Source organism: Vulpes lagopus, chromosome 6 (assembly GCF_018345385.1).
Source record: "Vulpes lagopus strain Blue_001 chromosome 6, ASM1834538v1, whole genome shotgun sequence".
Lineage (NCBI taxonomy): Eukaryota > Metazoa > Chordata > Mammalia > Carnivora > Canidae > Vulpes > Vulpes lagopus.
Genome location: NC_054829.1, coordinates 124,333,477 through 124,355,600, shown reverse-complemented (window position 1 = coordinate 124,355,600; position 22,124 = coordinate 124,333,477).

The window sequence follows — 22,124 nt, the reverse complement described above, 5'->3', positions numbered from 1 at the left end:
GTTAAAACTTGCTGGATTCAGGCCAGGGACCAAACTGCTCATAGTAGGCAAGGAGAGTCTCTTCAAATGCCTGGCCTGAAAGGGCAGCCAGAAAATAACAGCAGAGCACACACTTAACACACTAGAGAGACTCCTTGAAGCACCAGACTCCAGATATTACATGACTTCCTCTTCAGAAGGCCGTTATTTTCAGGAGTGGGAGATATGCTGGCTTCCCCCCACCCCCGCCTTTTTTAAAGATTTTTTTTTTACTTATTCATTTGAAATAGATAGATAGATGATAGATGATAGATGATGATGATAGATAGATGATAGATAATGATAGATAGATGATAGATAGATAGATAGATAGATAGATAGATAGATCGATGATAGATAGATAGATAGATAGATAGATGATAGAGAAGCGGGAGAAGCAGAGGCAGTTGGAGAAGCAGGGTCACCACTAAGCCAGAAGCCTGACATGGGGCTTGATCCCAGGACCTGGATATCATGACCTGAGCTGAAGGCAGATGTTAACCATCTGAGCCAGCCAGGTGTGCCTGTACTGAAATTTTCTAACATAGAGAAGAAGGCAGAGACTTAGAAAAAATACCAAGAAGGAGGAATTTATCCGAAATGAAAGAATAAGATAAGGCCATGGTCTGAGATCTAAGTAAAACAGCTATAAGTAACATGTCTGATAGATAGTGTAAAGCAGCAATCCTAAGGATACTCATGGACTTTGAGAAAAGAATAGAAGACATCAGTGAGATTCTTATCACAGAGATAAAAGAGTTAAAAAAGAAGCAATCAGAGATGAAGTGTGCAATAAATGAGACTGGAAACAGGCTTGATGCAATGAACAGGAGGCTGGAAGAAGCAGAGGAATGAATTAGTGAACTAGAAGACAAGGTAATTGAAAGCAATGAAGCTGAACAAGAGAAAGATATAAGAATTATGCAAAACAAAAATAGATTTAGGGGACTTAGTGACTACATCAAATGTAATAACTTTCATATTACAGGAGTCCCAGAAGAAGAAAAGAAAGAGGGAAGAGCATTTATTTGAAGAGATAATAGCTGAAAACTTCCCTCCTCTTGGGAAGACAACAGACATCCAGATCCAGAAGGCATAGAGAACTTCCACCAAAATCCACAAAAGTAGCACCAAGACATATTGTAGCTAAATTTGCAAAATATAGTGACAAACTAAAAATCCTAAAAGCAGTAAGACAAAAGAAGTCTTTAACTTCTTTTCAAAGTCAAACTTTCACTATTTGCAGATAACATGATACTTTGTATGGAAAACCCTAAAGATTACACCAATAAACTGCTAGAACTGATGAATGAATTCAGTGAAGTCACAGGATACAAAATCAATGTACAGAAATCTGTTGCGTTTCTATCCACCCTTTCTCTAGAAAGAGAAATTAAGGAATCAATCGCATTTACAATTGCACCAAAACAGTAAGATACCTCGGAATAAACCTAATCAAAGAGGGGACAGACCTGTACCCTGAAAACTGTAATACACTGAGGGAAATTGAAGATGACACGAAGAAACAGAAAGACATTCTATGCTCAGAACAAGAAAAACAAATATTGTCAAAATGTCTATATTACCCAAAGCAATCTACACATTTAATGCAATTCCTATCAAAATGCCAACAGTATTTTTCAAAGAGCTAGAACAAACAATCCTAAAATTTGTTTTTAAAAGATATTTATTTATTTATTCATAAGAGACCCAGAGAGGAAAGGCAGAGACATAGGCAGAGGGAGAAGCAGGCTCCTCACAGGGAGCCTGATATGAGACTCCATCCCCAATCCCAGGATCATGCCTTGAGCTGAAGGCAGACGCTCAACCACTGAGCCACCCAGGTGCCCCAAACAATCCTAAAATTTTCACGGAACCACAAAAGTTCCCAAATACCCAAAGCAATCTTGAAAAAGAAAAAACTGGAAGCATCACAATTCTAAGCTTCAAGTTATATTACAAAGATGCAGTGATAAGACAGTATGGTCCCGGCACAAAAATAGACACATGGATCAATAAAACAGGAGAAAAGCCAGACATAGCTTTTCTCATCCACAGCTATATGGACTTTGACAAAGCAGGAGAGATTTTTCAGTGGGGAGAAGAAAGTCTCTTTAACAAATGGTGTTGGGAAAACTGGACAGCAACATGCAAAATTACAACATGCACAAAAATAAATTCGAAATGTTTCAAAGGCCTAAATGGGAGACTCGGAACCATAAAAATTATAGAAGAACACAGGCAATAACTTTAACATTGGCAGTGGCAACTTGCTTCTAGATTTGTCTCCTGAGGCAAAAGAAACAAAAGCAAAAATAAAGTATTGGGACTACATCAAAATAAAAAGCTTCTGCACAGCAAAGGAAACAATCAGCAAAACTAAAAGGCACCCTGTGGAATGGGAAACCATGTGATTTCAATCCTATGTGGAATTTAAGAAACAAAACAAATGAGCGAAAGGAAGAAAGAGAATGAGGCAAATTGGGAAACAGAACTTTAACTATAGAAAACAAACTGATGGTTACTGGAGGAGAAGTGGGGGTGGGGATGTGAAGTAAGGGATGAGGATTAAGGAGGGCACTTGCTCTGATGAGCACCCGTGTTGTATGGAAGTGTTGATTTACTAAATTGTACACCTAAAATTAATGATACACTATCTACTAACTAGAATTTAAATACAAACTCGGAAAAAGTATGCCAATATAAAAAAAGAAAAAAACTTTAAAAATACATAAAAAGGAAAGGAAGAAAGGAATAGAAATGAAAATACACCTTTCTATATGAGAAGTCAACTTCACGTAGAAAGACAGAGATATAGTCATTTTATAGAGACCTGAAGGCGAAATAAATTAAGGTTCAATAAATGTAACTTCATTTTTTTTCTGGAATAAGAAAGATTTAAAGAAAGTGGCACGATGGGATACGTTGGAAAAAATATGTATGAACCAAGCAAGAAAAGGCTGTATATGTGACACCATCCTGAGAGCAGTGAAGAACCATAGTTTTTAAAATAGAGAGTTACATCCTTGGAGTTGTATTACTTAAAATACCTGGGAGCATAATGGATGATGATGTTACAAACAGAAAGTTGGAACCAGGGGAAAGTGCAAAGCAGGAAGCCTGACATCCTAAATGAAAAAATGATGAGGAACAGAATTTCAATGGCTATAGACTGATATAGGAAAGACGTTAGGGTTCGAAGCCAACAGTCAAGAAAGAATTCTGGAGATATCTTTGGTGCAAAAAAAAAAAAAAGTGGTTTTATTAAAGCACAGGGATGGGATCCATGGGCAGGAAGAGCTGCACTGGGGTCATAAGGAGTGGCCCATTATGTACTTTCAAATTAAGAGGGGTTTAGGGATAACATAAGTCTCTAAGGAATTTGGAAGCAAGTTTTCCAGGACCTTGAGGGGGAAGAGGTCATTTATTACCGTGTAATAAAACCTGAGGCATGAGACCCTTCAGATGTATGTCAGTGCTTGGAGGTTGATTGCTGACATGTATGTGTTAAATTTACAGGATCCTGGGGCTCAGGCTAAGGTTGCCTTTTGCCCTTAACAAAGTGGTAACATCAAGGCAGCAGAGTCCCTAGAGGAATGTCACTCTGCCTGTTTCTTTCTTATTTCTTCTTTTTTTTAGATTTTATTTATTGATTTGAGAGACACAGAGAAAGAGAGGGCCAAGACATAGGCAGAGGGAGAAGCAGGCTCCCCGCAGGGACCCTGATGTGGGACGCGATCCCAGGACCCTGGGATCATGACTTGAGCCAAAGGCAGCTGCTCAACCACCGAGACACCCAGGTGCCCCACTCTGCCTAATTCAAGGAATTGTCAATGAGCTGTTAAGTAGTTAGGAAATTTAATAATTTTTCTTCTGCCTTTGTTTCTCATACCATAGATGATTGGGAGAGAAAAGAAATCTTGAGAAATATTAGGAAAGTTGATTTTATAGTTTTTTGAAACAAATTAAATGTGTTTGGTGTTAGGTTAGAAAAATATATAATAATTTAGTCATATGTATATTTCTCATTAAATAGGGAAAGCCACTCCTCTATTTTTTTTTCTGAAAATAGCCCTGCATTTCATATTAAGACAACAGCATTTAAAATTATCCTAATGATTTTTTTCAGCAAATATTGTATGTTGTGGGTTCCCCTACCCCCATCCCTTCAACACACACAGTCATTGTAAACTCCTTAGCAGTCTTTTCTGCCTGAGACAAAGGGGGCAGAAAACTCCAGTGGAGTTTGATCCACCTCAATGCAGAAGCATCTTGGACAAGTTGAATAGACTGTTGGGAGAGTAAGGAGTTAATGTCACTGAGGTCCAAGGAAGAGGATCATAATGCTTATTCTCAGAAGTATCTCCTCTGAATTGAGATCTATCACTCACGGCACCAACTTCTCATCAATCCACCCTTTATTAGCTTTTCCCCAGTCTTTCCCACTGATTTAATTCCTCATTTTTGCTTTCTGGCATGAATGAATGAAATTCATTCTACCAATGAAATTGTCTGCACTAAGCCCTTTTATTAGGGCTTAATTGGAGGATAGTCCAAATGAAGACTGGTCCCAATTGTCTTTGATCTTGCTATGAGATCCCTTCATAGGTATGGAAATAAGGTAAGATATAAAAGTTAACACTGTGAAATCCTTATTAAAATATATTCATAGGACTCAAGAAAGAAAAGAATTAAATATTTTTTTTGATAGAGCTCAAACAGGAAGTGCAGAGAGAACCTCAAGAAGACTCTGCTGACTGCAAGTCTCCACGATGGGCTCAATCCCAGGACCCTGAGATCATGATTCGAGCCAAAACCAAAAGTTGGCTGCTTAATTGACTGCATTACCCAGGTGCCATTGAGAAAAATCTTTTGACTTAGATTTGGAAATCAGTTTGTCTTGTAAAGACATATGTAGCCATCCTGTATTATACTTACCTTTTTTTTTTTTAAGAGTTTGTTTATGTATTCATGAGAGTCAGAGAGAGAAAGAGAGGCAGAGACACAGGCAGAGGGAGAAGCAGGCTCCATGCTGGGAGCCCAATGTGAGACTCGATCCCGGGACACCAGGATTACACCCTGGGCCAAAGGCAGGTTCCAAACCTCTGAGCCACCCAGGGATCCCCTACACTTACCATTTCAGATTATTTTTCATCATTTCTGGAATTGTTGTTCATGCTTTCCTTCTAAATATGTATTAAATATGATTAATATTTTAATCATATTTAAAACATTAATCATATTTAATCATATTTTCCACAATGTCCCTGTTTTTGAAATATTAGGGTTAGTATTATGAATCAAAAGGAGACACTTGTTAATTTGGTGACTGAGAAATTATAAAACACAATTATCTGGTATAATCTTTATCTAAGAACTTTGGTAATATAGATACTAACCTCATAACATGCACTGCATTTATTATATATATGTGTAATCTGCTATTAGTATTGTTCATAAATTCATTTATCTCACCTAAAACTTTAAGGGAGATTCATAATTGTACTTTAAATTGGCAGAAAATTTACAATCATGATGTAACCAGGAAAATATCAGTCTTATTTTTAGTGGTGGTTGATAAAATTATACTATGATATTTACATTTCTGAAACATTAAAATTTTTTGAACAAAGAAACTTTTATAATCAGTTCAAGGCTTAAAATTTCAGTTTCATAAAAAAATAAAAAAATAAAATTTCACTTTCAACAATTGTTACTGAGAGCCGCCAGGAATCAGGATGGCAGAGAAAGTTCTTTTCCTAAGTGTCTCTCACTATGCCCAAGTGTACGCTAGTTTTGACTGTGAAGCAGACCTTGCATTTCATTTTATTCTCTGCTTGCATGCATAGTAATATTCACTTGTAGTTCCAAAATTTATTTCCATTGATTTTCAGAAGTTCTATTTTGCTTTTGTTTCTTTTTCTTTTTGAATATGAATTCCTTTCTTTGTTTTCTCATCTACTTCCTGGTATGAGGAATTGTGGAAACAAATGATTCTTGCTTCCACTACAAATAAAATAAATGGGTAGGTTTGCTGGGTTAATATAAAATCAATTATTATTTATATCGACTTTGTTACCATGCTAATGCTTTGCTGGGTGAATAATTTACAAATTTGTCAATGAAAGAGAACAGATTCAATGCATCAACTATCAACATTGAATTTATCAGATCTTTTTATTTTAGTGATCAATGTTAGAAAAATTTCTCATTAAAACAATCTTTATTCTCCTTAATTATATGGCCTCAGAATGTTGGAGTTTTTAAAGTTATATTTGCATAAATCTAACCATGGTTGCCTATCAAATATTTTCCAAAACCTTCTCAACAATATTGCCTTTTATTTTTTTTTCTGTGGGGATGCTACAGAGGCATTATGCAGCCAATAGGAAATAATTTGTCAGCCAAACCACATTCCAATCTAATTATGCCCACCTGGTACATAGGAACTCTACACATGTGCTAAGAGTGGTGAAATAAATATGCTGTCTTTTTTAATGCAATCAACGGTGATGTGGAAATGTAATTTTTTGGTTGCTGCTAAGCTTTATTAAATGGAATGGAAAAAAATAACGACAAGGTTTTCAAGAATCATAAAAAAAGATTTAAAAACAAAATATGACAAATCCTTCCTAAAATCCACTAAGCACGCTAAATTTAGAAAGACCCATCCTTGGTTTATGGAAAGAGACAAAGTGCTAAATTGTCTTAAAAGGAAGTTTACAAGTTTCTAGCATGATCTGCAATGACTTATTGAAGAAAAATATATGTTTTTTTGAAAAGGCTGCTTGCTTCAAATGCGATTCCCTTGACAAATTGTTAGCCCCGTATTTTTCATCAGCATGCTGGATGTCAATTCTACTTTTTACTCGGGATGTTATTTCACCTGAAACCTGTTCAGTGGCAACAGACATCTGTGTTGTCCCTCCGATTAAGAGTCCAAGCGGTCTGGCAGGCATTCAAAATGATTAGCAAGAGAAAACCTCATTTGGAGAAGAAACATTCATGGAGACCTGAGTTCAGTGACTTTCCTTTGTGTCTAAACTGCAGGAAGAAAAAAAAAAAATTTCATTTTTAAATTTAAAAGGACACATCTTGAGAGTAAATGTTGATAGTTTTGATGTGCTTGTTAATGCTTCGCAGCTCTCTATTTGTATTCTCTCTTAACTGTTGGCATCGAAAGAGCTTTGCAATATGACTGGTATATTGCTTTGCAGTCTTTACTGCCACTCACGTATTTTACATCTTTAATTTAATGTAATTTGTTATGTACTCAACATTTTTTTTTTGTACTCAACATTTTTAAAGCCTCGCTTGAAAATTCTTAGCATTTTAACATTGTTCAAGTTTTCTAGTTACACACATGTCCCCAAACTCTTGTCAGCCATGCCCATTTACATTCTGATTACAGCCTGCATTTCTGACCTCACTCTAAAAGTCTTCTCAGATTTCACTATGTGATATTCATTGATTCAATCATTATCTGTTATTTTATGATTTCTTCCAGTGCATATTTTCTGAGTGTGTAATTTCTGTAATGGTTTCCTGGCAGACTATATTGTTCAAAAATATTCAATATCACTTTCTTTGAGACGATAATACCTACCAATCGTTCATCTCAGGAATCATGAGATGATTTGCTCTGGCTAGTGGAATGTGACATTTGTCGCCTCTGAACAGAAACCTGAAGGCCCAGTTCGTGGTTGACATGTTTTCTTTCTATTTTGCTTTGATGATAGGAAAATGCTCTAAAGAGAACTGCTACATCCAGCTAGTTCCTGGAAAAGCATAAGGAAGAATAAATTCATAGCCAAATCACTATGAACACAACGAGTGGATGGGAATAAACCTCCATTGTAAACCACTGAAATGTACCATTGTTTTCTATTGCAGCACAATGTAGCCCATCATGCCTGAAAGAGGGTTTACTATTTTAAAAGTAAAAGGATGCTGGGGCTGGGGGGCTGGGGGGCTGGGGTGGGGGAAGATCTCTTTGGCAGGCAAAGTGAAGTGTCTTAGCAGAAAGAAACTTGGACCCAAATCCTACTTTCACTTTTTGAAACTCCTTTCCTCTTGTGCAAATCACTTTACTCCTGAGCCTCCAATGCTGTGTCTGGATGCAATTTACAATAGAATAAACACGTCAGTAGTTCTAGGAAAAAGAACGACTTCGCTCCCAGCCCCAATTTTATTCACTCTAACATGTAAATACCTAATTATTTCAGCTGGTAGAAATTTCATACATGAGAAGTCTGTTGTGTGCCAATTCACAGAAACATGGTAGAAAGATTTTTTTTCTTCTTACTCATATGCCCTGTCCTTTAGAGTTTACTGAAACATCCTGGCTATTTGCACAATGTTATAACTGTGACATCACATGATTTATTGGCTTTTCACAAGAAAGTCCAAGGACAAGGGCTAGAAAGGCTAATTGAATTCAGTTATGGTGACAACCTCCATTGGCATCCAGCAACATTAAACGGCATAGAAATAAATTAAAAATGGGACAATCCAAAATAGAATTCTTAGAACAAAACCTTGCTCTTGAGAAGAAAGGAGAAATATAGTTTTCTCAAACAATGGTAATAATCTGGCTTTTTGATAATGTGTGTGTATATATATATATATATATATATATATATATATATATACTTTTTTTCAGTTCAAATTTCTTACAGGAATAGTTTTATTTGGTCTTTTTCTTTAAGCATTTGACATGCAATGTATATGAAAATAATGCCAACAGTAGCCAGGTGGGAAAGAAGAAAGAAAGAAAGAAGAAAGAAAGAAAGAAAGAGAAAGAAAGAAGAAAGAAGAAAGAAAAAGAAAGAAAGAAGAAAAGAAAGAAAGAAAGAAAGAGAAAGAAAGAAAGAAAGAAAGAAAGAAAGAAAGAAAGAAAGAAAGAAAGAAAGAAAGAAAAAACTGGTAAATTGGAGAATTAAGCACCAGTTCAATGGATTTATGTTCTCTAGTTTCTTGTTTTTTTTCTTCCCCTCCTCCCCTCCCCTGTTCTCTAGTTTCAACACAGTTTCAACAACTGTTTCTTGTAAGAATAAAGGAATATAGATTCAGTGTCACTAGACATTCCTTTTTTTTTCCCCAGAGGCAACCAGATATCTACATATTTACAGATTGATTTTTTTTAATTTTGCCAAGAATCTAAAACTACATAAGATGTATATCAGCAACGTGTAGATCAAATAAACACTAAAATATCCTCAAATGGACATGTAGTCATTAGTCTATAGATTTATAATTATCAGTTAATGGAACTATTTGGAGCATGAATGGTAACCTAATACCTCTCTTAAATGCAGTTTCAGGTGGACTAAGAAGTCCATTATCAATTTCCAAGATAGAAGCACTATATAACTTCCCAGTATAGAGGAAATATATTATTTCTTCCATTTGATTTTAGGTTTTGTTTTTGTTTTGTTTTGTTTCGTTTTTTATTCCTTCCATTCTTGTCCTTCCTCAATTTTTCTCACAACAGTCAGAAAAACATTTATAAAATATAAATCACTATTATGTTACCTTCTACTTCAAATCTTCCGCTGATTGTGCTTTGCAAGTGGAACAAATGTTAAAATATCTCTGTTGCAAGAGAAACTCCTTGTTTTAATTGTCTCTGCTTTTACCCTATGAACCTACCAGTATCCGTCTTTCACTTTCTACTTTCTTTCCATTCCTGAAAACATCAAATTTTCCTGTTAGGAACTTTGCCAAACTTTTCTAATTGGGCATTAGTTCCCAGAATTTAAAGTGACTCATCACTGTTGATTATTTACCTTCCAATTATTCAAATATATCTTAGATGATCATTATATCAGAATAAGCACTTTCACATTACTAGATTTGTAGTTTTCATGCTTTGTCTTTGTTTGTCCTTATTTTGCTTTTAAAATTATTTTTTCTCTGTTCATAACAACTTAAGCTCATGACACCAAGGAGTTTTCTGACATTTATCATTTTATCCAAGATAGAAGAGTGGATGTGCGTGGTTTATGCCTGAATAAAATATGTTTTTCCTTAACATGTCCTTTCATGTTGATGACAGCATTAGGTACGTAATATCCAGCACTCAGTCTGAGTATCATTGTCCATTTTTTGAAGCTACCTGTTGAAGAATATAAATATCTATTTACAACATTTTTCCTTCACCTAATCCTTATATAACATGCAAAAATTATCTGATTAAGCACTTTTTTTTAGCATCTGCCAATGTCAGGAAGATGGAAAAGATGTTATAAATTTTATTTTAATATAACATTTCCCAATGTTTTAAAGAAGGAAAAAATAAGTTAATAAAAAGAATCTGCTAAGCAACAGCACACAAGTGATTTTTAAAAATCTACTCATGCTTGATATTATGGAGAAGTTATATGTTATCAAGAACGACAAGATGTAAAGATCCATCTGAAAACATTTTACTATTTGTCATTGGGTAACATCTACCTCACTATTTCAGAATATTTATTATTTTAGTCTATAATCCTGGAATCTAGATTTTAATCACACAGCAAACTTAAGAAAATAATGAATGACATTTGTGATTTACTCTAGATATTTTGATAAAATTAGCTGAACTTTAAGGATTTAGCCTATATTGCTAACTTGTGAAAGTTTGGTCATGTTATTCTAGCCAGAATATGAGAACACAAGAACAAATGAGGAAAAGGTGATAACACTGTTTTTAAGTCTAACTCAAGAAAGGAAGACAATGTTGATTCTTTCCATATTTTCAATTTAAGAACATTAGAGGAAAGAGCGTAGTATTTCAAAATATTGGAGTAAAATAAATGTTTAACTTCAATGGGCATTTTTTTTAATTGCTCATTTGAACTACAGATTTTCTTTATCTTTGTCTTGTGAGGGATTGTGTATGTGTGTGTGTGTGTGTGTGTGTGGTTTTAAGATTTTATTTATTTATTTGAGAGTAGAGTGAGTGAGAGAGAGAGAGAGGCATGAGGAGGGGAAGGGCAGAGGGAGAAGCAGACTCCCCACTGAACAGGGAGTAGGAAGACTCTGGTTGGATCCAAAGACCCTGGGATCATGACCTGAGTCTATGTCAGATGCTTAATGGACTGAGAGACCCAAGTACCCCTATCTTTCCTTTGTTGATATTATTGGACATCAGGTAACAAAGTCTCAGTTTTCTCTTAAATCAGGCGAATCTTTGTCTCCTTTCTGATTTTTAAAGTATTTAAATATCTGCCTATGTCAAAAAGATGGAAAAGATGTTATAAATTTTATTTTAATATAAAATTTCCCAATGTTTCACAGAAGGAAAAAATAAGTAAATAAAAAGAACCTGCTAAGCAACAGCACACAATACATAATGCATACAGTATGATATGCAGTATTATTCACCAAATACATAAAGGAATACTAAAGTGATAGAAATTGTTTATTATTACCTATGCAAACTTCTAAATCCATCAAAACACGAGATGTCATGATTATGCTTTTCTATTGTAACATAATGAAACACCTTTTATATAAACACATAGGTAGAAAAACACATGGAATGAGAAAAAAAAGATACTAAATCTATTCTGAGTAAAGTAAAAATGAAAAAAAATAGAATATAAAACAAATGAATATATTCATCCTTTCTTCAATCATAAGAGAGACTAGATTTTCATCAAATCCAGATAAACAATGTATTCACTAGTTCTTTGAACAAATATGTAGTGACTTTTTTGTATAAATGATAGAGATGTATCACACCATTCTTGGTTACCAGTTGCTAACACACTAGAAAGCTAAGATATAAAAGTTCAATAATTTAAATGCAAAATAGTACAAGCCATATAACTGGCTCTAAAAAAGTACTGTAAGAGTTGGAGTTGAGGGATGCCTGGGTGGCTGAGCGGTTAAGCATCTGCCTTCAGCTCAGGGTGTGTTCCTGGAGTCCCAGGATCGAGTGCCACATTGGGCTCCCTGCATGGAGCTTGCTTCTCCCTCTGCTTGTGTCTCTGCCTCTCTCTCTGTGTGTGTCTCCCATAAATAAAAAAAAATTAAAAAATTTAAAAAAAGAGTTTGGAGTTGGGAGAATGATTTGTAGCTAATGTAATCAAGAAATTATTGAGAGTCATCTTTAAGGTGGCTTTTAAGGAAAACAAAACAACAACAACAACAATAACAAAACAAAACAATAAAAGAGTGGTATTCCAGACAGAGTAAATTCAACTATAGCTGTACAGAATTGCAGTATTCCTTCAAGGGAAAGTCAACTTAGTTAGAGTTTGGATCAATGTCTTTGAGTACAGGGAAATGAATATAGATGGAATAAACTGACTAAATGAATTACTCTGGAAAGATAAATTGGGGCCCTCCTAAGGCATTTAATAACAGGCCTATGATTTTGTCCTTTATTTTATTGAGAAATATTTTAAAGGTTTTGAATAAGGAAATCTCAATCAGACAATTTATAAAAATCTGACTATAGCTTGCAAGATAATTTCAAGAGAAATTTTTTTTAAGATTTTATTTATTTATTCATGAAAGACACAGAGAGAGAGAGAGAGGCAGAGACACAGGCAGAGGGAAAAACAGGCTCCATGCAGGGAGCCCGATATGGGACTCGATCCCAGGACTCCAGGGCTGTAGGGCTGGGCTGAAAGTGGCACCAAACTGCTGAGCCACCCGGGCTGCCCTATTTCAAGAGAAATGTTATGAGTAATCAGGAGTCTAAGAGAGAAAGAATCTATGTAGATAAAATGTATATTAACATTGTGGAAGGCAGAGGAATACAACAATATTGTTTTTCTTCTTCTAATGATAGTCAATTCTAGCAGCATAAATACCTGTGGTGTCATTGTAGAGAAATCCAAAAACATAAGACTTTAAAAAAAATGTATTGCTATATATATTTCATATATATATTTCATATATATAAATATGTATATAGTTCATATATATTTCATTTTAAACAAAGGTCTTGCATTACTTTCTCATTTAAGATACTAGCAACCACTAGGAAGAAGAGAAAGAATGATAGAGACTGATAGAGAAATCTCAGGAATTAAAAACATTAAGAAGATATATTTGACACACAAAAAAAAACAAATAAACAGAATATCTAAGAATCATCCATCAACATATCCAAATGTAATTCATGTCTATTTTTTTTCTGCCATCTAAGGATCAATGTTCTTGATTACTATGGAAAATAGCCAAACTAAGAAAATCGATTAGCCTGGATATGAATTTTCACAAACATCTTATAATCTTCAGAACTTGACAAGTAATGATGTTTCTTGACACCAATTCCATTTTGCTATCCAGTTGGCTGACAAAAAAAGCCATTTTGCTTAATTGCTGGATTCACTATGGATCACATGTGTTTTGGCTCTAATTGTAGCCTAAAAATAGGAAACTTAGATTTCAGCTGTGAATAATGTGATTTTCTGGATTTGTTAGGAGCCAAATAAGTCGAACTCTAAACATCTTCCTCTTGCAAGAAGAAGACATTTTGAAATTGGCTCAGGTAAAAGCAGGACTACAAAGCACTGAGGAGGAAAGTCAGCATTTCACCTTTAGCAAAGGGAATAAGTTGAAGTCTTATAATAAAGAATTTGTGGAAGTGCCTAACCCCTGGTAAATTCTTATTTGAGAAGCATAGTGAGATACAGGGGCTATGAACAAGCTCAGTACCTCAGAGAGGGTGACAGGCCTCTCTGGTTACTACCACAGGCTTCAAAACCATGATCTGGGCATGAGTAAAAATAGGTGAAATTTTCTCTGATGTTCTATGCTAGGAATAAAGACAGGCTAGCAAGTATCTCCCAAATTAAATTCCCTAAAACAATCTTGTACAGTGTTTATTTTCCCCCTGTGAATGGGCATCTAAGTTGTTTACATTAGTTCCACCTACAGTTAGAGTTGTTCACCATGAATATTTACATAGTATGATATGATTTCTAAAAAGCAGTTCTCTTGTATGTCATTACTTAAGATCCTTTTCCAAAAATTCAGCAGCAGAGCAACAACAATGATGTATGAAGTTTCCTATACTCCCATCAGTGTCAAATGTCCTATTAGGTGCACATGCTACCATATTTTTAGATTTAGCCTATGTAATCAGTAATAATATCACTATTCCCTATTTATCATTTGAACTATTTTTTTCTTATTCATCATTTGGAATTTTCTCATCAATGCCTTATCCATTCATATACTTATTAGTCAATTGACTGTTTCTTTATGATCTCTTAAAATGTTAAAAATACTTAACTTTAAATGTTAAATACTTTATTTTTATTTTTATTTTTTTAAATGTTAAATACTTTAAATGTTAAAAATTTTTAAGATTTAAATGTTAAAAATACTTAGGTATAGGATCTGAAACTGTAAAACTAGAAAAAAAAAACATACAGGAGAAGCTTTGTAACATTGATACTTCGTTGATTTTACCAAAAGGACTTCTATAATTTACTCATATATAATAAGCCAAGTTTCTATCATTGTTTATAAATATACTTTTTATTCTAGGGCATTTGTTCTTTTATTGAAACCTTAATATTATTTTTTAAATATTTTATTAATTTATTCATAAGAGAGGCAGAGAGAGAGAGATGCAGAGACACAGGCAGAGGGAGTAGCAGTCTCCATGCAGGGAGCCCAATGTGGGACTCAATCCCAGGACTCCAGGATCACAACCTGACCTGAAGCCAGATGCCCAACTGCTGAGCCACCCAGGTGTCCCCCTTAATATTATTTTTAATTCAAATATAATTTATACAAAGTCACATGGCATTCTTATGAAAATGTATTTACATATTCAATATTTCATATAAATTATTCATGATTAATATCCTAGATATATTCACAAAGCAATCTATATATTTAATGCAATCCTACCAAAACACCAGCTGCATTTTTCACAGACTAGTACAAATAATACTAAAATTTGTATGGAATCAAAAAGACTCCAACTAGCCAAAGCAAACTGGAAAAAGAAAAAGGTGGACACATTACATTTACAGATTTCACATTATATTACAAAGTTGTAGTGATCAAGACAGTATGATGCTGACACAAAAATAGGCACACAGATTCATAGAATAGAAAACCCAGAAATGGACCTACAACTATATGGTCAACTAATCTTCAACTAAAGCAGGAACAAGTATTCAAAGGGGGGAAAAATAAGACAGTCTCTTCAACAAAAGGTGCTGGGAAAATTGGACGGTGACATGCAGAAGAATGAAACTGGACCATTTCCTTACACCATACACAAAAAGTAAGTTTGAAATGAGGGAAAGACCCAAATGTAAGATAGAAAACCATCAAAATATTCAAGAACACAGGCAGCACTTATCACTGGACATGTCTCCAAAGGCAAGGGGAAAAAAGCAAAAGTGAAGTGTTAAAACTTCATCAAATAAAAAAAAAAAACAACTTCTGCACAGCAAAGAAAACAATCAACAAAACTAAAAGGCAACCTACAGAATGGGAGAAGGTATTTGCAAATGACATATTTGATGAAGGGTTAGCATCCCAAATACGCAAATAACTTAAAAACTCAACACCAAAAAATGAGTAATGCAATTTAAAAATGGGCAGAAGATATGAATAGACATTTTTCCAAAGAAGACATACAGATAGCTAACAGACACGTGAAAAGATGCTCAACATAACTTATCATCAGGGAAATACAAATCCAAATTACAGTGAGATATCACCTCACATCTGTCAAAATGGCTAAATGAAAAATGCAAAAAACAATTAAGTATTGGTGTAGATTTTGAACAAAGGAACCCTCTTACACTGTTGGTGGGATTGCAAACTGGTGCAGCCACTGTGGAAAACAGTATGGAGATTCCTCAAAAAGTTAAAAATAAAGCTACCCTACAACCCAGAAATTACATTAGCTAGCTATTTACCCAAAGAATACAAAAATGCTAATCAAAAGAGTACATGCACCTTGATTATTAATAATCAACAAGAGTTGATTATTATAGCAGCATTATTAACAATAGCCAAATTATGGACATAGCCCAAGTGCCTGTTGACTGATGAATAGATAAAGAAGAGGTACAAATATAATCTATTTATATCTATGTCTCATGTATCTATCTATCTATCATCTATCATCTAATGGAGTATTAGTCATAATAAAGAATGAAATCTTGCCATTTGCAATGACATGGATGGAGCTAGAAAGTATTATGCTAAGTGAAAGAAGTCAGTCAGAGAAAGACAAATACCATATGATTTCACTCATATGTGAAATTTAAAAACAAAACAGACGAACATAGGGGATAAAAAAAGAGACAAACCTTAAAAGAGACTATAAGGAACTCTAAAGAATAAAATGGTTGCTGGAGGGAGGTGAGTGGGGGAATGAGTTAAACAGGTGATGGGCATTAAGGAGGGCACTTGCTGTGATGAGCACTGGGTATTATATGTAAGTGACGAGTCACTAAATTTTACTCCTGAAACTAATATTAGACTCTATGTCAATGAACTGGAATTTAAGTAAAAACTTGGAGCAAAGGAAAACAAATGATACACTCTTATGCCATATCTAAATTCCATTTTATAAGTTTCAGTACAGTTTTCTAACTTCATCAAGTAGTTACTGGACTATATTGTGGAATTTATTCCTAAAAATTTGTTGTTATCATAAATGCAATGATTTAACTATTTACCTTACCTTTGCTTACTGGCAAAGTAAGCAAAGAATGTATTTGTCATGTATATGAAGACTTAAAAATTATCTAATCAATGATAGTTGTTGCTTGTTTGTTTGTTTTTCCCTAGAGTCTGGTTTCCTTGAGTATACAATTTATCATCTGCAAACACAAACTCTTTTATTTTATTGTCTTCTGGTGCTATTAGGACTTTCCAAACAATGTCAAATAATCATTTTGAGAGAAATTAGCCCTCTCAAATTCTGCTGTTACTCAAATTCATTTTTATATTTCCCAAATTAGGAAATTATTTGCTATTGAGATTTGAAAATAGCATTAAGTGCATGGTTTTATTTTATTCTCACTTCGTTTAGACTTTGGGTAAGAGACAGCTGCTGGTTTTTATAGACAGTATTCTAGCACCTAGTGAGATGAGCATATTTTTCCTTTGTCAATATTAATACATTTCTTAATGTAGGTTCATTTTCATGTATCAGGGAGATTTTTTTTTTAAGATTTTATTTATTTGAGAGAGAGAGACACAGAAAGAGAGAGACAGAGTTCATGAGTGGTGAGGAGAGGGATAAGCAGACTTGTGCTGAGTACAGAGCCTGACCCAGGGCTGGATCTGAGGACCCTGAGATCATGACCGAGGCTAAAAAAGCAAGAGTCAATCAATCAATAATCAAATAATCAGATGCTTAACTGATTGAGGCACCCAGGTACCTCCATCAGGGAAATTTTTTTAGTATTGTGTTTTTCTTTTAATCTATTGCTTGTTCCCTTACATAATGTCTAAAATAGCTTTTACAACAAAGATGCAATAATCACAGTAAAATTATTCTATAGTTTTCATTGTATATCAGGGTTTTATTTATTTTTTCACTTCAATTTTTTATTTATTTTTTACATATTTTTAATTGGAGTTCAATTTGCCAACATATAGCATAACACCCAGTGCTCATCCCATCAGTTCCCCCTCTCAGTTCCCCGTCACCCAGTCACCCCCACCCTCCGCCCACCTCCTTTTCCACCACCCCTTGTTCCTTTCCCAGAGTTAGGAGTCTCTCATGGTGTCTATCAGAGTTTTACATTAAAGTTTTGCCAGCTTTATACATTGATTTGGAAAGAATGCCATGTATTTTTAAGGTAATTTAAGTAATACTAGACCTGTCAGATATTTAGACCGAAGATAACGTATAACTTGACCTTAACATTTTCCACACTAGATCTTTAATTATATTTCTAATTGGTTCTCTGATCATTTTTCCATCACAATTTCTACTTCTTCTGGGTCATTTTTAGTAAATCTGATTTTTGTTTTGAGTCATCCTTGCTTGGTTTAAAATATATTTTGAGTTCATCCCGGATTTAAAATATATTTTAAATATATTTTAAATATATTTTAGGTCACTGAGTTGTTTTTTTTTTTTTTTTTTTTTTTTTTTTGCCTGCGGGACAATTATTTACCTCAGAACAATTAACAAATGATAATCATGAAACCATTTATTACCCTTTAACTCATGAATCCCTAAAGAATGGGGCATTAAAGAAGAAATACTCATGATTTGGAAATCTTTGGTAGGCCCCAAAACCATAATTTCTGTTGTTGTTGTTGTTTCTTGCTGTCATTGACTTTGTTTTTCTCTTAGAGCATGTTGCAAAGTCATGACTAAATGTTCAAAGAAAGCATCTCATTTTGCAAATCGCACTGTTACCGTTAAGAGGATTTGATTTCTTTTTCCTGAAAATAATTTGATATTTCACTTGCCTTCCGTGATTGCAGAAATAGAAACTTTCAAATATATAACCTTAGGATCTTTCAGGAGAAAATAAAAAACGGAACATGCTATTATTACTAAGTGCTGTTATTTCATCATTGTCATCAATACAATCATCCTTCGAATATGAATAACTTCACATAAAAGTTTTCTTGAATCATAATAGGCACTATTATTGCTTTGTAGTGATCTGTCTGTTATGGAATATAGCTGATAATTATCACTCTGAAGCAAAATGCCATTTCTTCACACATTATTTCCTTTGAAATCATTTGGTGTACAGAACTCAGTAAAATCATATCAGTGCTGGTATTAAAATCATGACATCTCTGAAATGTACTGAAAAAATACATTTTTTTACTCTGTTACCCCCCAAAAGTATTCCATTTATTTGATGACTTTCTTGTTGTAATTGACTAGCAAATTCCATAATATAAGAAATAACTGGGCAGCCCAGGTGGCTCAGCGGTTTAGTGCCTCCTTCAGCCCAGGGCGTGATCCTGGAGACCCGGGATTGTGTCCCACGTTGGGCTCCCTGTGAGCCTGCTTCTCCCACTCTCTCTCTCTGTGTCTCTCATAAGTAAATAAATAAAATATTTTTAAAAAAGAAACAACTGCCAAAGAATAGTTGGCCAAAAATTAGAAAATTTCTAAAGTCTTTTGACGTTTTTATTTATTTTTAGTAATATTACTATATTAATTTAAATATTAAAACATATATATATAGTATAGTTTGTCTTCCTTGACTAAAGCAGCTATTAGAGGAGCTATCTACATCAACAATACACTGACTACATGAGTTTTTGGAAGACATTTATTATTATGTTTATTTATTTTTATTTTTTTATGATAGTCACAGAGAGATAGAGAGCGCCAAACCGCTGTGCCACCCAGGGATCCCGACATTTATTATGTTTAATACTCAGGTAGCACATATGTAAAAGGAGGCGGTTAATCAGGTTTCTTTTAATTCTCAAACTGTGTTCTCTGTGACTTAACTTGAGTCAAGTCAGATGGTGCGGATCAAATAAAATAATTCTATTAGATTACAAGGAAATAAAACAAATAATGTAATGTAGATGGGCTAAGGGTAGTTTGGAAGATAATGCCACCCAAAGGGACCAAATTCTAGCAGATTGAACTGAAAGAAAATCTTGGATTTTCTTTTGTGTGTGAATTAGGAATGTAGAAAATAAAAACTGTGTGTATATAAGCAAATAGAAGTTCTAGGATTAACGGAGTCAGAAAAATAGGTGTAAGCTTCTATTCTAAAAGTTGGAAACAATAACAAATTAATAATAATGAAAATACCTAACAGTTATTGAAATAGAAATATTCAATGGAGCTATGATTTATATGAGTTATCTAAATGAACTCTCAAAATTATCATACCAGAAATATAATATTATCATATGCATGTAGCAGTTGAGTAATCTGATACTTGGTATAGTGAAGGTACAGTTAATTTGTGTGACCAGACTCAATCTGTCTCCAAAGTGTAAACTTTTTGTTCTTTAATAATCAAATTTTGCTTACTTCAGTCATAATCTCCACACCTAACACTACTGATAGCTTTGAATCTGCTAAAGCATTATACGCTTTGTGAGCATTTTTATTATGTGTCCTCAAGTCAAACATTTCGTTATGTGTTGTTATCCTCATTGTACAGCTTATCTGTAAGTGAGCTCCAGATATTGCCATTACTAGTTTGGTTTCACCTAATTAGTAATTAACAGAGCCATAATCAATCTCTAGGACATCACATGTTTTTGTCATTCTTCAACAGAAATTATTTTCAAAATAAAGGATTAGAATAGCAGAACTAAAAGAAGAGCATAAGACATTATGGATTATAGAAGTAAATTATCTCTTTGAGTTGTAGAATCCTTATCCATAAAATTAAAATAAGTATTATCCACTTTATAGCAACACTGAAATAATTAAATGAGAAATTGTGTATAAATATTTAAATTATTATGGCGATAAAGTAAATGCTCAATAAATGTTGGTTTTCATTATTATGACAAGCAACCATAAGACTAAACTACCAAGCAGCATTATGGGAAAAATCACAAACAAAAGAAAAAGGTTCACAGAGATGGTTATTGACTGCTTTGTCCACTTAAACAACAAACAAGGTATTAAAAATGTGGAAAATGTTTGATAGAGGGTTTGGGAAATGACAGATACACAAAAAATAATGCTTTATGAGAACTATGCAATGGAATCTTCTGGGGCAATAATATTCTCACGTTGAAGTATTACTAGCCTACTACCCAGGTCAGGATGCTGGAGCTGAGCCTTTCTGTTGGTACTCTCTGTTTTTCAGCACATATACCTAGCTTATGCTTCGTCAGTTCATACAGATGACAGGTGGATATATAGATGATAGATGATGATAATAAGCATATGGTAGGTAGATAGATAAATAGATCAAGAAGGTGTGTGTGTGTGTGTGTGTGTGTGTGTGTGTGTGTGTGTGTGTGCTGTACAAGTGTTTAGGTCTCTCCAGCACTTAAGCAATCAATTCTTCTACTATTCAAAAATTGGCCACTTTATTCAAGGAAAAACTTAGACTTCCAAAGTAATACACATTAAAAAAAAAAAAAAAAGGAAAGGAAAGAGACCTTTGGAATAAAGAACATTATTTAAAGAAAATAAATGTGGTTGTGAAAACTAAAGGATAACCAGACAATCCATAATTACAGAGAAATAATAAGACTAAGTCTTGATAGAGAATTATTTAAGCTAGAAATACAAAACAAAGGAATGTTTCCATTACTGCTGGAGTAACCCCTGAATAATTTACAGCTGCTTTTCTTTAGGGACGCAAGTAATTATTTTCTAACCTATCAGCATAGATTATCAGGTTTGTGCATTTGTATAAAATTGCTTTATTGTATTTATTATTATAACTTGTGATTTTTTTTTGCTATTCAAGGACTTTGTTATAATTTAAATGGCTTACACAAGGTCATTCTTTGGAGACTTTGGATTTCTAGTAAAAATCCTTTCTAAATTCCTAACTTGAGTTCCTCACAGAGTGCTTTAAAACTATATTATTACAGTCCTATACTTGTAAACCCAAAGATTAAATATTTTTTTTACCTTAATAGAATTTATGAAAATATTTCAGGAAAAATGAATAACATTTTGGTTAATACATATATAATATATAAAGAATATATAAAGAATATATAAAGGCAAATATATATATATAATGTTAATATATATAGGCAAAGCATTTTAAAATTCTATTTTAAAAAGAGATTGTCTGCTTCCATTAAGTTGATTTTCCATAAAGTCACAGGAACTTATTCACTCAGTAAAGATCATGATTACAGAACAGAATTTATTTAAAGTATTATTTTATAATGTTCTATTTTTCTGGAAGATTAACATTTAGAAATCATTTCATGAAATCACATACGACTTTTTACTTTTATAAGGTAGGACGTAAGTCCTTCTAAATCACAAAATGTGTGTGCCAATTTTACTAGCATCAGAGTAAAAAACTTTGGGGGCTTTGGCTTCTCCATTTGATGAATAAAAGTCATACAGTTAATTGATCTTTGTATGCAATTGAGAAACAGTTTTATATAAAAATATGTATGCATTTTATTGTGACTTCATGAGTTCAAAGAGTCCAGTGATTCTGATGGCTGAATTTTGAATGGAACTCTTA